This window comes from Cicer arietinum, chromosome 1 (genome assembly GCF_000331145.2).
Source record: "Cicer arietinum cultivar CDC Frontier isolate Library 1 chromosome 1, Cicar.CDCFrontier_v2.0, whole genome shotgun sequence".
Classification (NCBI taxonomy): Eukaryota; Viridiplantae; Streptophyta; class Magnoliopsida; order Fabales; family Fabaceae; genus Cicer; species Cicer arietinum.
The window spans coordinates 8,158,211-8,176,027 of NC_021160.2; positions in this window are offsets into that span (position 1 = coordinate 8,158,211).

Here is a 17,817-nt window from a genome sequence, read left to right on the forward strand (position 1 = left end):
TTTTACAAAGTCATTGCAAACTCCACGAATTAGTTATATATGTAACAAACTAAGTGCATTTGATTATGATAATCAATACTAAAAGAAAAAAAAATGAGTCACTTCAATAGCTATATATATAAATTATCACATTTTATTAACATTAATTTATTTCAATAATTTATGTGGGGACTAGGAAAAATGTGAAAATATAGTGATTCTTTAGTAACTTGGCTGATAAACACTTATATTTTTACCGGCTTATTAAGGAAAATTCATTCCATTAATATTTACACAGGGGGACAATATCTTTTAGCAAGAAAATAAAGTACAGTAAACATCTAAAATTGAAATCAACCGTAATATAAAATAGTACAAATAATAATTAAATTGACTAAGAAACAGAGACAGCAGCATCACCAACAACATTGTAATAGTTTTCAAATCCACATAAAGATGACAACAAAAGAACAAGAATACTGAAAATAAAACACTAATTAATACTATTAAAATACGCCATAGCCAGGCCTTCAATTCAGGTGACATAAATTTTAGGCATAAACATATCAGTTCAGATTCCTTCTTCGGCAATGTATTTCCTGTAAAGTTTCACAACTTTTTCCACAGTTATACATTTGGCATCTGGAACTACATCAGTGAAAAATATATCACCCTCAGAATCTCTGCATCCTTTCGACAACATGAGCGCCGTATCAAAAAGATCAGGAAATTTGGAAACATTAAAATGAAAAACTTTAGAAACCAAATATACATGGCTGAAATACTGAAGAAATTTGGGAGAAGAAACAGCTCTAATAGTCCTTTCAAAATTGTCAACATCTTCGATATACTTGGATTTTGGAAGAACACGGGAACCAGACTTAACAAACCACTTATTCATAACAGTCATTACACGCATATCACCTGACCATGATAAAACATCACTCAAATAATTACACAAATGACAAATTTGTGAATCAGGATTTTTAAGGTTGCCCATAATAAACGTAATAACAAAATCACGAAGAGCATGGGTACCAAGCATAGTTCTAATAGCATTTTCTTTTTCATTATCGAATGGTATACTACTAAAGCTTTTTCGACAGCATCCAACTTTTGCAATAAGTTCCTTAATCCTTTTGGTGTTGGAATTGATGTTTCCAATAGTATAATCGTCACAATTAAATAACTCGTCGTTATCAATCTTGAAAAGAACAAGGACACAATAGCCAAATATGACAAGAATAGAAGACCAATCCATTTCAGAAACGGAAGAAATCGTTATGTTGTTTTCAGTAGCCTGAGATGGTAAACTCACGAAACGAGGCCTTACGCCAATTCCATTGAGTATTTGCTCAACAGTGTTTCTGAAACCAGGTACCACTGAACATAGCATAGATCCAACATAACTGCATAACTTATTGCTATCAACACCAACAATGTGGTTTGCTTTTTCGTATGCAACACAGAAAGCAATACCAGTGTTGTCACCACCAGTTACATCTGGGATGTAGAAATCACAATCAGTTCTGTTTCGCATATTCAGATTAATTTCAAACTGGTTTCTCATTTTTTCAATGACTTAAGAGTAGATGATAAACGAGCTTAGCTTTTGAATTAAACTTGATTAGATAAGCATCTATATATATATAAGTGTATGTGGTGTTCATTTATTGATGGAGAACATTGGAATGTGGCAGTGTTTATCGAGTCCATCAAAGAATACAATAAATCTATTACGGCGCATGTAAGCGTATCTTCGATTATAGCGCTACATTCAATTGTTGAGTTCTTCATTTTTAAATTCAATAACATCAATTCAATTCCCCTACCCTTCTCTCCTTGCAACCAATTATTGAAAATTGCTTCCACTTTTCAACAGAAATTTTGTATCACTACAAAACTAAAAATTTTAAACCCAATTTGGATCTTCAAAAATAAAAAAATATGACTTTGCGTCTGGCATCAAAATGACTTACAGTTTCCCATAAAATTAGCTATGCCGGTTGCAGATTACACAGTACTTTGTTTTAATGAGCTGGATGGACTAACCCATTCAAATTAATTCATTTTGACAGCTCTATATAAAACTAAGTGTTTTTTTATAAGGAGTTAAAAAAAGAAATAAAAGAGATATTTTATGTGAAAAATATCAAATTTAAAAAAATATCAATTATAATATTATATTTTCACTTTTAATATCTTAAAAATAAATCATCATATTTTAGAACTTACCTCTATCTCCATCCAAAAAATGTTTTTTTAACGAATGCCAATAGGATTTGATGTACACAATTTTTTATTTACCACAAGTTTTCATTTAGCTCTACATAAATTTATTTATCCTTCATTTAACTTAGCTTCTAATAAATTTATCTGTAAAAAGAAAAAGCTTCCGATAAGTTCACATCACATACCTTCTTTATGTAATTATAAATATGAAATACAAGTAGATGAGTAACTAAGGAGAAAATAGAGTGTATACATGTTTGATCAGTGTATTATTATAAAAATAAAAGAATTATTTTTGTTTGTTTGATTAAGGTAATTTGGAGTGAGTTTTTCACACAGAAAAAATTTTATTGGAGTGAAAAAATATATTATTTTTTTATTTTCTAAACAAATAAATCAACAATATATCTCTTGTGTGGACTAAATACAAATAATTTTTTTTAAAGAGTTATCATCGACACTCAAATAGAGTTTTCTAATATGTTAAAATAATATATTAATATGTAAATAAAATAGATAGTTTTTAAGTATTCATGTTTGTAAGTATTCCTGATCGTAAGTATTCTTGCCATTAAGATTGCTTATCACTTATAGTCTATATAAAGAACTTCCGTCGTATAGTTGAAACACATGGACTATTCAACATGTCTCTCAAATTGTCTTCGGTGAGAAATTTTGTTCGGAAAATCGTGTCCTCAACTCCGGTTTCCCCCTATCTGTCTATGTTACGCTGTTCTTTCAATTTTTTTCTAGCTGCCACGCTTAGCCGTCACTGCCATTGCTCTCTTCGATGATATTTTTCAACAAACGACCACTCCAGCAGCGTCGTACACCCCACATCGGCCCATCCCTCAACACGCGTCGTCACTCTCCATGCGTTTAAGATCCACGCGTCGCCCACTTCCACTGCATGTGACAACGAATCCGACAGTTGTTCACGACGCAACTTCTTCCGTTGCTCTTGCCTCAACCTTTTGATTCCATATTTGCCTTGAGTTTTACAGTTTCGACTCATGGATATATGCATTTTAGTTCAAAAACCCTTATTTCTCTGGTTCGGACGCGCTTTCTGCCACTCTTTACTAACCATGACATCTTTGACTGAAACAAATAACATATTTACCAACTACATTACATCTCCTTTATATGTCAAAAAAATTGAATGGATCAAATTATGACAGATGGGCAGCCGACATCAAACTCTGGATGTTTGGTCAAGGTTACGAGGACCATCTCACTAAAAATTCTAAAAAGGTGGTTGCGATTGAAACATCAAAGTGGAAACAAATTGATACTCAGTTGTGCAGTGTCATTAAGTCTACACTTTATTGAGACGTTAAACCAATTTTCCGTCCACATCTCACGTGTGATTCGGTTTGGAGTTAGGCAATCACCTTCTTCATAGCAGCACCTTCTTCATGCTTCTTACACTATTTGGCCTGCCCCAGGAGTACTTCGCAACTTGTGGTCAAATTATGGGGTCAATTATTGTTCTGGATATGTCTACTACCTCAACGATCCTCATTCGAGTACCACCAAAACATCCAGTTGAGCTCTGTATTACTTCAGCTTTATGTGACATTGTTGCCCTTGCATCTCTGGGACATAATCAGAGTCGCTTTTGTGGACGATCATCCAACTCTAAGCCTCGTCCCAAATGTGAGCATTTTAATCGGCTTAGACACACTATTGATCGGTGTTGGGAGTTTCTTGCTAAACCTTCCCCGACGATAAATGCAACTCTGTTTGGCCATTCTGCCACTATTCAGACTACACCATTTCCATAGGGTTCACCGAAAAATTATGAAGATTTCTTCCGATGAGTTCAGAGTCATCCGAACTCTGGTTCTACTACGTTGGTTGCACACACTGGTAACTGGTTTGTTTGCCTCTCTCACTCATCTTCTCTCGACCCTTGGCTTCTAGATTCCAGTGCATCTAATCATGTAACTAGTAATAAATGTCGTTTTTCTTTTCTCTCTACATCTAGTTTTTTACCTATTATAACTTTTGCCAACACATTTTAATTATAAAACATAACTAAATATACTTAATCAAGAATTCATTCTCTACAGGTCTTACACCAAGCCAGTTGATACTCCTATGGATGCAAATGTCAAACTCCTACCTAATTAGGGAGAACCACTATCAGATTTAGAAAGATATAGGAGATTGGTGCAAAAATTAAACTATTTGTTTACCTAATCAGGGGGAGTCTCTATTGTTGTTAGTGTGGTAAGCCAATTCTTAAATTCTCCATGCTAGGAACATATGGACGTTGTAATTCGGATTCTTAAATATATCAAAAGTGCACCTGAAAATAGTCTCATTTATGAAGATAAAGGACATACTCATATAGTTGGTTACTCAAATGTCGGTTGAACAGACTCACCCACTAATAGACGATCCAGTTTTGGATATTGTGTACTTGTCGGAGGAAATTTAATCTCTTGGAAGAGCAAGAAAAAAAATGTTGTTCTAAGATCTAGCCCTGAAGCATAATACATGGTCATGACACTAGTAATATGTAATCTCATCTGATTGAAACAGTTACTGAACAACTTCAATTTGAAGAGGTCATCCAATTACATTAATATGTGATAAACAAGTTGCATTGCACATTGCTTCAAATTCTGTTTTTCATGAGAGAACTAAACATATTGAGAAAAACTGTCATTTTGTTAGAGAAACGATAGAATCAAGCGACATCATCACTAACATTATCAATTTAAATGATCAGTTGACAAATATTTTTACAGAGTCATTGCAAGGTCTTTGAATTAGTTATATATACAACAAACTGAGTACTTTTGATTATGATAATTAATACTAAAAAAAAAATTTAAATGCGTCTCTTCAATAGCTATATATTATCACATTTTATTAACATTAATTTATTTCAATAATTTATGTGGGGACTTAGAAAAATGTGAAAATACAGTTATTCTTTAGTAACTTGGCTCATAAACACTTATATTTTTACGAGGCTTATTAAGGAAAACTCTTTCCTTTAATATTCACACAGGGGGAGTATATCTTTTAGCAAGAAAATAAAATACTATAAACATCTAAAATTGAAATCAACCGTAATATAAAATAATACTAATAATAATTAAATTGTCTAAGAAACAGAGACAGTAGCATCACCAACAACATTGTAATAGTTTTCAAATCCACATAAAGAGGACAACAAAATAACAAGAGTACTGAAAATAAAACACTAATTAATACTATTAAAATCACGCCATAGCCAGGGCTTCAATTCAGGTGCCATAAATTGTAGGCATAAATCTATCATTTGAGATTCCTTTCTTGGCAATGTATTTCCTGTGAAGTTTCACCATTTTTTCCACTGTTTTACAGTTGGCATCTGGAACTGCATCAGTGAACATATCACCCTCAGAATCTCTGCATCCTTTCGACAACATGAGCGCCACAACAAAAAGATTAGGAAATCTGGAAACATTAAAATGAAAAAGTTCAGAAGCCAAACATATATGGCTGAAATACTGAGGAAATTTGTGAGAAGAAACAGCTCTAATAGTCCTTTCCAAATTGTCAACCTCTTCCATAAGCTTGGATTTTGAAAGAACAGGGGAATCAGACTTAACTAACCACTTATTCATAATAGTCATCACACGCATATCACCTGACCATGATAAAACCTCACTCAAATAATTACACAAATGACAAATTTGTGAATCAGGATTATTAAGGTTGCCCATAATAAACGTAATAACAATATTACAAAGAGCATGAGTACCAAGCATAGTTCTAATAGCATTTTCTTTCTCTTTATCGAATGGTATACTACTAAAGCTTTTTCGACAGCATCCAACTTTTGCAATAAGTTCCTTAATCCTTTTGGTGTTGGAATTGATGTTTTCGATCATATAATCATCACAATTAAATAACTCCTTGTTATCAATCTTGAAAAGAACAAGGACACAATAGCCAAACATGACAAGAATAGAAGACCAATCCATTTCAGAAACGGAAGAAATCGTTATGTCGTTTTCAGTAGCCTGAGATGGTAAACTCACGAAACGAGGCCTTACGCCAATTCCATTGAGTATTTGCTCAACAGTGTTTCTGAAACCAGGTACCACTGAACATAACATAGATCCAACATAACTACATAACTTGTTGCTATCAACAACATTAACGTAGTTTGCTTTTCCAGATGCAACACGGAAAGCAATACCAGTGTTATCACCACCAGTTACATCTGGGATATAGAAATCACAATCAGTCATGTTTGCCATATTCATTTTCAATCTCTTATTTGCTTCATAGTTACTCATTTTTTTCAATGACTTAAGAGTAGATGATAAACGAGTTTAGCTTTCGAATTAAAATAGACTAGATAACCATCTATATATATAAGTTTATGTGGTGTTCATTTATTGATGGAGAAAATTGGAATGTGGCAATGTTTATCGAGTCCATCAAAGACTAGGAAGGAATATAAAAAACGTCTAGCATTAAAGAATACAGTAAATGTATTATGGCGCATGTAACAATATTGCTCTATCTTCATTCGATTAGATCACTACATTCAACTGTTGAGTTCTTCATTTTTAAATTCAATAACATCAATTCAATTCACCTACCCTTCTCTCCTAGCAACCGATTATTGAAAATTGCAATCGATTCAACACCATGTTCCACACAACAGCAAATTATTCAAGACACTTTTTTTTACGTAAACTCTAAGCAATTATAATGTCTCAATTGCATTTCTTTTATTTATAAATTTTATTGTTTAAATAAAACAATTATTTATTTAAAGTTTAGTCATTTTGTAAATTTTAAAAGATTTAGAGCAAACATGAAAATTAAAAAATTTGACCAAAACTGAAATTTTGAAAATATTGAAGCACAATTTAAAAAAAAAAATGTAGGAACCAATTTGTAAAATAAAAAGTTTTAAGGGATCAATTTGCAAAAAAAAAAAACAATGAAAAGCTATTTGGACTAATGTGAAAATTATGAAACATAAAGGGATTCCATTATAAATTTAAAAATATACTATAGAGATTATTTTAAAATTCATATATTATAATTAGGTTAAGCTACATTTTTTATTGCTTAAGTTATTTTTAGATTGCATCGGTCCCTCAAGTTTCTTTGGTTCTGTTTTAGATTATAAAGTTATAAATATTAAACACTTTACTTCCTAAAGTTACTAAAATACTTTGGTCATGTCTATTGGTGTCTAATATTTTTATTTTAAAGGACTAAAATGTCTAAAGTTTGTGATTTAAGAGATCAAAATGAAATAAGAAAAAAAAACTTAGTAGAGCAAAGCGTTTAACTTTTAGAACTTCAAGGACCAAAATAGAACGAAAAAATTTTAAAAGATTAAAGTGAAATATAAAAATAGCTTAAGGATCAAAAATATAAATTAGTCTTATTATTATGCAGTAAAATTGAATTTTTAAATTTTGTTTTTTAAAATTTAATAAATCAGACCAACTTACCGAGGCTAATAGTCTAGCCTAAGTCATACTAATTTTTTTTATTTTTAAATAGACAAGGTCAAAGCTTCTAAAAGAGGTTATACTATATATCTCATAAAAAGTCTTTTAAATTCACCAAATCAACTTACTTAAATAATTATGAATAATATTTTTCATTACTGGTATAATTATTATATTAAATTTTGAAGAAAAAAAATTTAGATATTGAGCTTTTAGTAATTTACATATGTTAATCTTCTTTAATTTTTGACGTATTTTTTTATGTATTATTACAAAGTTAAATTCTTTAAAATATCTTATTAAATATCAAAATAGTACTGAACTTTATTGACATAATAAAATATTAGTCTATTTAAACATATGTCTAATTACTTGTTCAAATATGTTAAAATAAAAAGACTTTATTTATAAATAATATAAACTTTTAAATAACATAAAATGTAAAGAGAAGAGTTTCAAATTACAACACTATGCCTTTTAAATTAAACTTTTAAATAGTATTTGGTCAAATATTTTTTATTTTATTTTAAATATTGACATATCGTTGGTGATGAAATCTCCTAGATGGTGCTTAACATCCTAAATCACGAGGTAGACCCCAACAACATCAACCATACCTTCCCTTGCCTCACCGGAAAAAAGGTTTTGCAGGTTTGAAACTAGACATGTCAAAAGCTTATGACCACATTGAGTGATCATTCTTGTTGGCAGTCTCGAACAGCACATGTTTCTCTCAATAGTGGACAACACTTATTATGAAGTATGTTTCTACAATCTCTTTATTTGTCTTGCTTAATGAGGCCCATTGCGAAAAGTTCTCCCCTCAAATAAGGCTTAGACAAAGTGACCCTATATCCGCTTTATTTATTTATTTTGTGCATACATTTTTTATGTCTCATCACTAAAGCACAGAAGAATAGGGTCGTCTGTGGTATCTAGATTGTTTGGGGAGTACCCATTTTATCACACGTTTTTTCGCAGATGATAGTCTTATTTTTTGCAGGGCTACTCAAGTAGATGTTGAACCTTTTAAAGCTATTTTCCAACTCTACCAAAATGATTATGGCCAATTCATTAATCTTGATAAATCTGACATCTCTTTCAGCCGAAATGAGCCTTTAGACAGAATCTGACTTCCTAATATGGATCTCTTTTAAGGCAATAAAGACTCCCTCAAAATGTCTAGGCTTACCAACTTCTGTCAGAAGATCAAAGAAGAAGGATTTTGAGTTTGTTAGATATCGTATTTGAAAGAAACTCAAGTGGTGGAAGGAGAAATTTCTCTCATCCGTAGGAAGGGATATGTTTATCAAGTTTGTGGCCCAATCCATACCTACCTACATTATGAGTTGCTTCTTACTTATACTGGTTTATGTGATCACATTAAATATATGATTAAGCAATTTTGATGGGGTGCTAGAAATGGTGACACTAAAAAAATCAATTGGACTAGTTGGAACAAATGTTGTCAACTGAAGAACAAAGGGGATCTTGGCTTTCACAGTTTCAACACTTTTAATCGTGTTTTCCCTTGGCGCATTTTAGCTAACCATGACACTGTGATAAGTAAGTGTTTGAAAACATGGTACTTCCTGAGAAGTGATTTCCTTAAAGCTCATATAACCTAGTTATACCTGGTAAAGTATTCATGCAACCATTTGGATTCTCAAACGAGATTGCATGTGGAAAATTAATACAAGACAATGTGTTAACATTTTGGAAGACAATTGACTACCACTTCAGAATAGCTATAAAGTTTAGACTCCAAAAGCTCTCTTTAACGAGCTCTCTCAAGTGTCACATTTGATTAACCAAGATCTTGGGACATGTAACCGACATTTGGGTGATATCCACCTTTTTTTCCTTTTGAAGCTAATCAAATTCTCTAACTTCTGCTACCTTAGATTTAACTTTTCCCTTTAACCCTTGGCCAAGCTCTGCTTGGTAGAGCAATTTATGGAACCTCTAAACAATTATGAAACATGTGAACCTAGGTTGGAGAATTTTGCATAACAGTTTTCTTGTTAAAATAAAACTTATCAGAAGAGGGTCCTGTTGATCCTTTATGTCCAAGCTGTAGTGAAAACTATTTTATCTGTTTGCTACAGTAAAGTTGCGGAAGTAGGAGTAACTGTTCGTCAAGCTTGGAAACACATACAAGACCATAAAGTGCTAGTGATGGAATCCACCTCCATATAATTTTTATTAAATGAATATTGATGTTGTGGGTTCAGAAAATGACACATGAGGAATCATCATTGTCGTCAGAGATGGTGAAAGTGTGGTTTTATTTGTTTGCAACTTGGAAAGTTACTACTCTTCCTGACTCAGATGTGGCTGAGACTTTGGGATTCAGACTAACGCTTCAATATGCTTTGGATTTGGGGTTTCTGTGCATTATGATTGAAATAGCCTCCTCATTGTTGTCAGAGCTATCAATGGTTCTTTTTTAAACAATTCCTATATGTTTTCTATTATTGTCGATTGTCGCAATCTTCTTTCTTTATTTCCTTTACATGTAGTTGCTCATGTGAAAAGAACTATTAATACCTTTGCTCATAATCTAGTTAAATTTTGTTTAATCTCATGAGACAATATTTGAGTTGAGAATTGTTCGCCCTGTATCTTCACTTTTACCGCAACTGATTTAGTTGACTAATGACATGTAAACAACTAGTTTATGCAAGAGAAATGCAGTATGAAACACAACACTTCTAGTTTTTATTTCAAATTTTAAAGAAAAATTGTATCCTTAATTATTGGCTATGATTACATATTTACAATGCTTGTGAGATATTCCTAGTTATTGGATATTCTGCATATTAATCAGTAACAAGATCTTTATCCTCACGATGAGAATCGAACTAATGCCATTATAGATACAATAAGAAATTTTTGTTTCAAATTTGAGTAAGATACAACACAATGGTGATCGCAAATTTTAATACGCCATAATTATATTGATAAAATAATTCATTTTATATGATTTTGAAAATTACTTTAACTACTATCTTTTTGTGATCAAAGGGGGCTAAATGAGCAACACTAAAAACCTGGTGGGAAAACCACTGAGGAAATGTCACTTACTGTTGGATGGGTTCACTCTCCAAGTGGAACCCACTAGTTTTATTAGTATTATTATTATTATTGAAATAAAAGAAAGAAAAAAATGGTATTATTGGGCTAGGCCCACGTAAAGGAAATAAAAGGGATTTAGAAATCCTAAAAATTAAAAGAACGAAAGTCAGAGAAAAATAAGGATTTGGTTATGGTAGTGGTAACATGTGTGTAACAAACTTGCTCCGTTTGATCTACAAATTTAGTATGTTATTTCTACTACTGAGTTTGTTATTTTAATATACAGTTTGAGTAGTTTTATCTTCTCTGAGAGTTACTTTGACATACCCACTTGTTATAAGATTCAAATTGATGTTCCTTATTGTTATTAGGAAGACTCTGGTGTATCTGGACTAGGTCCCGTGGTTTTTATTCTCTCAATTTGAGGGAAGTTTTCCATGTTAAAAATTGTGTTTGTCTCATATTTAATTTTCTGCCAATTATTTTTGCTCTGGAATTGTATTTTATGTTTGGCCATTTATCTGTACAGGTGGGGAAAAAATATTCCGCATTATTGAGATAGTTATCGCTAATTATCTCTGGTTTTTTCCCCAACAAAGTGGTATCTAGAGCTTGGTTATTTGATTTGTGCATTTAAATGGAGGAGGAAAATAAAGGTCCCAATATGATTAAACTCAACTCTTCTAATTATACACTTTGGAAGACTCTCATGGAAAACATGTTATACAGTAAAGATTTGTATGATCCTATTGAGGGTGACACTGCTAAACCCGCAGATAAATCTGACGCTGACTGAAAGAAGATGAATAGAAAGGCAGTGGTGTTGATCAGGCAGTGGTTGGATCTTAGTGTGTATCCACATGTTGAAACTGAAATAGATGCTAATAAGATGTGGGAAAAATTAAAAGAATTGTATGAACGAAAAAATGTGCAAAATAAAGCATTCTTGATTCGGAAGCTGGTGAATATGAAATACAAAGATAAAGATTCAATGGCAGAGCATATGAGTATTTTTCAGAATACAATGAATCAGTTGACAACTGCAGAAATTAAATTAGATGATGAGTTGCAAGCGTTGTTATTGTTGAGTTCCTTGCCTGATAATCGGGAAGTCCTTGTTGTGACGTTGACCAATTCAACTCTAAGTGGAAAGTTGAAAATTGTCAACAGTTAAAGAGAACATGTTGAATGAAGAAGCTCGAAGAAAGGAATGTGGTTTGATTGGTTCTTCCTCAAAGTTAGAAGTACTAGTTACAGAGTCACGGGGGAGAAGTTAATCTAGAAACTTCCATAGACGCGACAACTCTGAAAGTCGTAGCAAGTCGAAGACTAGAATTGAAGTGATATGCTATCATTGTGGCAAAGCGGGTCACATAAAAAGAAATTGCAGGTTCCTTAAGAGATATCAATCAAGGAAAGAGATGAAGACAAAGAGAAGAAAAATGATAAAGATACAACAACAGTTGCATCTGTTAATAATGTCTACATTGTTTGTGATGATAATTCCATAAACCTTACATGTCAGGATTCAATTTGGATTATTGATTCGGGTGCCTCATATCATGTTACTCCTAGGCGTGATTTCTTCTCATCTTACAGTGCTGGTGATTTTGGCATGGTAAAAATGAGAGATGAAGGAGTATGTAAAATTATCGGTATGGGAGATGTTTGGGTTGAAACTGGGATTGGTTGCAAGTTTTAATTGAAGAATGTTAGACGTGTACCTAATATTCGTCTCAATTTGATTTCGGTGAAAGCCTTGGATATTGTGGGTTATCACACTTACTTTGGTGGCGGTGGTATATGTAAAATCACCAAAGGCTCCTTAGTGGTTGCAAATGAGCAAAGTTTCACTTCTCTCTATAGGATGTCTACGAAGTTATGAAAGGAAGAAGTGAATGCAATTGAAGATGCATCTTCTGATTTATGGCATATGCGCCTCGGTTACTTGAGTGAGAAAAGACTCAACATACTTGCGAAGAAAAACTTTCTTCCTGTGAAAGGTACGTCTCTAAAAACTTGCACTCATTGTTTTGCTGGAAAACAACATAAAGTTTCTTTTCATAATACTGGTCCTCTTAGGAAGCAAAATATTCTTGATTTAGTTCATATTGATGTTTGTATGATGGATAGTAAATCTCTTGGTGGTGCATCATATTTTGTTACTTTTATTGACGACCACTCCAGAAAAAGTGTGGGCATTTCCTTTGAAATCTAAAGACCATGTATTTGGAGTCTTCAAGCATTTTCATGCAAATGTTGAAAGAGAAAAGGGAAGGAAATTGAAATGTGTTCGATTAGATAACAGTGGCAAATGCAGAGGTCCATTTGAAGAGTATTGTAGAGAACATGGAATCAGGTTTGAAAAATCAGTTCCAAAGACACCTCAGCATAATGGTGTTGCAGAGAGAATGAATCGTACGATTAATGACAGAATCAGATGTATGCTCTCTCATGCAAAATTATCGAAATCCTTTTGGGGTGAAGCAATGAAAACTGCAGTGGATTTGATCAATCTTTCTCCTTCTATTCCACTTGATGGTGATGTTCCAAATAGAGTGTGGACAGGGAAATATGTCTCTTACCGTCATTTGAGAGTTTTTGGTTGCAGATGTTTTGCTCAAGTTCCAAGATATGAGAGGTCCAAGCTTGATAGTAAATCCAAACCGTGTATATTCGTCGGTTATGGTGATGAAGAATTTGGTTATAGATTGTGGGATTCGGTTGACAAGAAAATTATCAGAAGCCGAGATGTGATATTTCTTGAAGACCAGACTATTGAAGATTTTGATAAAGTTGAAAAACAGAAACCAAATTCCAGAAGTTACATTGAAAATGTTGCGCCTAAGCCCCATGCAGAAACATTTGTTAATGGGGGAGATATACAAGTAGATAATGAGAATGTAACTGATAATCATGTGCCTCACCATGATGAGCAGGTTCCAGTTGAGCCACCAGCCGAGTTTGAGTTGAGAAGATCTACTAGAGAACGTCAACCTTCTCAAAGATATCCTCCACATGAGTATGTGATGATCACTGATAGTGGAGAGCCAGAATACTATCAAGAAGCTATTACAAATGTTGATAAAGAAAAGTGGTTAAAGGTCATGCAAGAAGAGATGAATTCCCTGCATAGAATCACACATTTGATTTGGTAAAGTTGCCTAATGGCAGAAAAACACTCAAGAACAAATGGGTATACAAGATAAAAGCAGAAGAGAATAGTTCTCAACCAAGATACAAAGCAAGATTGGTTGTGAAAGGTTTTAAACAGAGAAAATGTATTGACTTTGATGAAATCTTTTCACCTATGGTGAAGATGTCCTCTATCCGAGTTGTGCTTGGGTTAACAGCTAGTTTGAACCTAGAAGTTGAACAACTTGATGTGAAAACTGCATTCCTTCATGGTGATTTGGAGGAAGAGATCTATATGGAGCAACCACAGGGTTTCGAAGTCAAAGGTAAAGAGCATCTTGTGTGTAAATTGAAGAAAAGCTTGTAGAAAATTATCAGAAGCCGAGATGTGATATTTCTTGAAGACCAGACTATTGAAGATTTTGATAAAGTTGAAAAACAGAAACCAAATTCCAGAAGTTACATTGAAAATGTTGCGCCTAAGCCCCATGCAGAAACATTTGTTAATGGGGGAGATATACAAGTAGATAATGAGAATGTAACTGATAATCATGTGCCTCACCATGATGAGCAGGTTCCAGTTGAGCCACCAGCCGAGTTTGAGTTGAGAAGATCTACTAGAGAACGTCAACCTTCTCAAAGATATCCTCCACATGAGTATGTGATGATCACTGATAGTGGAGAGCCAGAATACTATCAAGAAGCTATTACAAATGTTGATAAAGAAAAGTGGTTAAAGGTCATGCAAGAAGAGATGAATTCCCTGCATAGAATCACACATTTGATTTGGTAAAGTTGCCTAATGGCAGAAAAACACTCAAGAACAAATGGGTATACAAGATAAAAGCAGAAGAGAATAGTTTTCAACCAAGATACAAAGCAAGTTTGGTTGTGAAAGGTTTTAATTAGAGAAAAGGTATTAACTTTGATGAAATTTTTTCACTTATGGTGAAGATGTCCTATATCCGAGTTGTGCTTGGGTTAGCAACTAGTTTGAACCTAGAAGTTGAACAACTTGATGTGAAAACTGCATCCCTTCACGGTATCATTGAAGTGCAAATGAAGTGCAGTATCATATTGAAGCATATTGAAGTGCGGTATCATTGGATACGAGATGCACTGCAAATGAAGTCATTTTTAATTGAGAATATTCATACTGATGGGAATGGTTCAGATATGATGACGAAAACCTTGCCGTTATCGAAAATGATATGTTATAGAAAGAAAACTGACATGGTTGAGCAGTACCTTCCCACTTAGTCGTGAGAGGGAGATTTGTTGGGTGGGTTCACTCCCAAGTGGAACCCACTAGTTTTATTAGTATTAGTATTGTTATTAGTATTATTATTATTGAAAAAAAAGGGTATTATTGGGCTAGACCCACGTGAAGGAAATAAAAGGGATTTAGAAATCCTAAGAATTAGAAGAACGAAAAGAATGGTTGTTAGAGAAGAAAAATAAGGGTTTGGTTTCGATGGTGGTAACAGGTGTGTAGCAAACTTGCTCCGTTTGATCTACAAATTTAGTATGTTATTTCTACCACTGAGTTTGTTATTTTAATATACATTTTGAGTAGTTTTATCTGAGAGTTACTTTGGCATACCCACTTTAGTGGAAGGTTGTTATTGTTGATTGATGTTCCCTATTGTTATTAGGAAGACTCTGGTGTACTCATTAATATGAGGGAAGTTTTTCACGTTAAAAATTGCATTTGTCTCATATTTAATTTTCTGCCAATTATTTTTATGTAATTGTATTTTCTGTTTAATCATTTATCTGCACAGTTAGAGGAAAAAAATATTCCGCACATTATTAAAATAGTTATTGTTAATTATCTCTGGTTTTTTTCCAACACTCACAAGAGAAAAAGAAATATACATGAAGCAATATCAAACTGATAGAGTAACGTGACAATCTCAAAAAATATGTAGCAGAGATTCCATATGGACCTGCTAATCGTTTTTGGTATACCTCAAGCCAAAATGTCATTGCATAACTCAATTGGTATCCAGACTACTATCTTGTTCGATTCCTTGACCGAGTTAAAAAAGAAAGGGCACCACCTCTGTTACCATCCACGATCTACACCAATCAATGTATTCAAATCTATCAACAACGATGAAAATTGAAAGGAGCTTGCATTTAATTACACTTTTCATCCGCCTCTTTCAACACGACTTTAAACCACCATTTTCATTATATCAATCACCTTTCATTTTGTGTTCTATAGTTTTTTATTAAATATAATATCTTAATTACTTCTATATTGCCTACCTTAATATAACAAGAAAATCTCGCACAACCATTCATGTTTACGCGTGTAGTATTTATACTGAAATTATTCATTAAATGAACTTTAAATTAATAAAGATAATGAATGTTTATTTATATTTGAATTTACACACACAAGAATCATTTTGTTGTTGTGTAGTAAGGATGATAAAAATAAAATTAAAAATTCAATTAATATTCAATATGTTTTAAAATCAATTAAATTTTATTTGAATTTAGGTACATAGTTTTTTTTCTTTGGTTTTCCTTTTACATGCTCTACTGAGGTTTAGTCCTCTTTTCTTCAAATTAGTGAAGTATATTATTTTTCAATTTGAATTCTGGACTTTTTAATTAATATTTCTTTTACGTTTATTTACTCACCAATTAAACTATTTATTCAAAAAAGGTAAGTACTATTATTGGTAAGAATAAAAGAAAAAGAAAACAAATTTTTGATTGGATAAATGTATCTCATTCAAGTATTTTATATGTATATATGCCGTTATATTTTTTTTTCATGTAAATTATTTATTTATTTATTTTGTTAATGAAATGATAATGAAATTTGTATAATTATAACATATTAAATTTAAAATATAATATTTAATTTAATAATATTGGTATTTATTTGTTGAGATAAATATTATTAGTATTTTTTTTTTTAATTTTACCTATTCCTTACTATCAATAGGCACACTCAGTTCAGATTATTTATTAATATTTTGGGTTTCATTTACTTGTTGTGTACGCAAGTTCAAGCAAGCAAACTCAGTTCAGGGGAATGCATGATGATGATGATGATGATGATGTGTGTGTACTTCTTGGATATTCAAAATCAATAGGCACACGCCCTGCCACGCCTTTACAAAAGCAGAATTATTTCTAGTTTTCATTTAAATCGTTGAAATTAATAATTATTCTGTACCAATTATAAGCACAGAATAAATAGAGATATTAATTATCAGGGTAAAACTAATGAAGTTTTTTTTCTTCTTTCTATAATACATTCTTCACCCAAAGATAATACAATAGATAATACTAATTGAATATCTTGAATATTAATATAAATTTATTTTATATTAATAGTATATATTTATTAGATTTATAAATGAATAGAAACCAATATTTGTTCCTTTTAAAAAATCTAATTTTTTTTTTATAAAAGAATGATAACTAATATTTGATGCATAGTTTTTGTTTTATTATAAAATTGAAGCATAGTTTTTTTAATGACTTATTTTAACTAGATGTATTATTGCTTATAAAATAACAACTATATGGTTATCCAAAATAATATAAATTTGAGTCAAAAGAATATAATATATAATAATTTAAGAGATTAATTTATTTGTATAACTTTTTTTACACATATATTTAATGAAATCATACTAATGTTATTTTCTTAAATTAATTCTTTAAATATCTCATAAAATAATATACATGGATAATGAAAAGGTTTGATACTATCTATATATACACAAATTAAATATTTAATTAAATATACTAATTAAATCCATATATTGATATTAATTATCCAATCATTCGGCTAATACCAAATTTATTTTATCTTTTCATTTAAAAAATCTTAATCTTAATAGTTTAGTAAAAAAATAAATCTATACTAAATTGGTGCGTG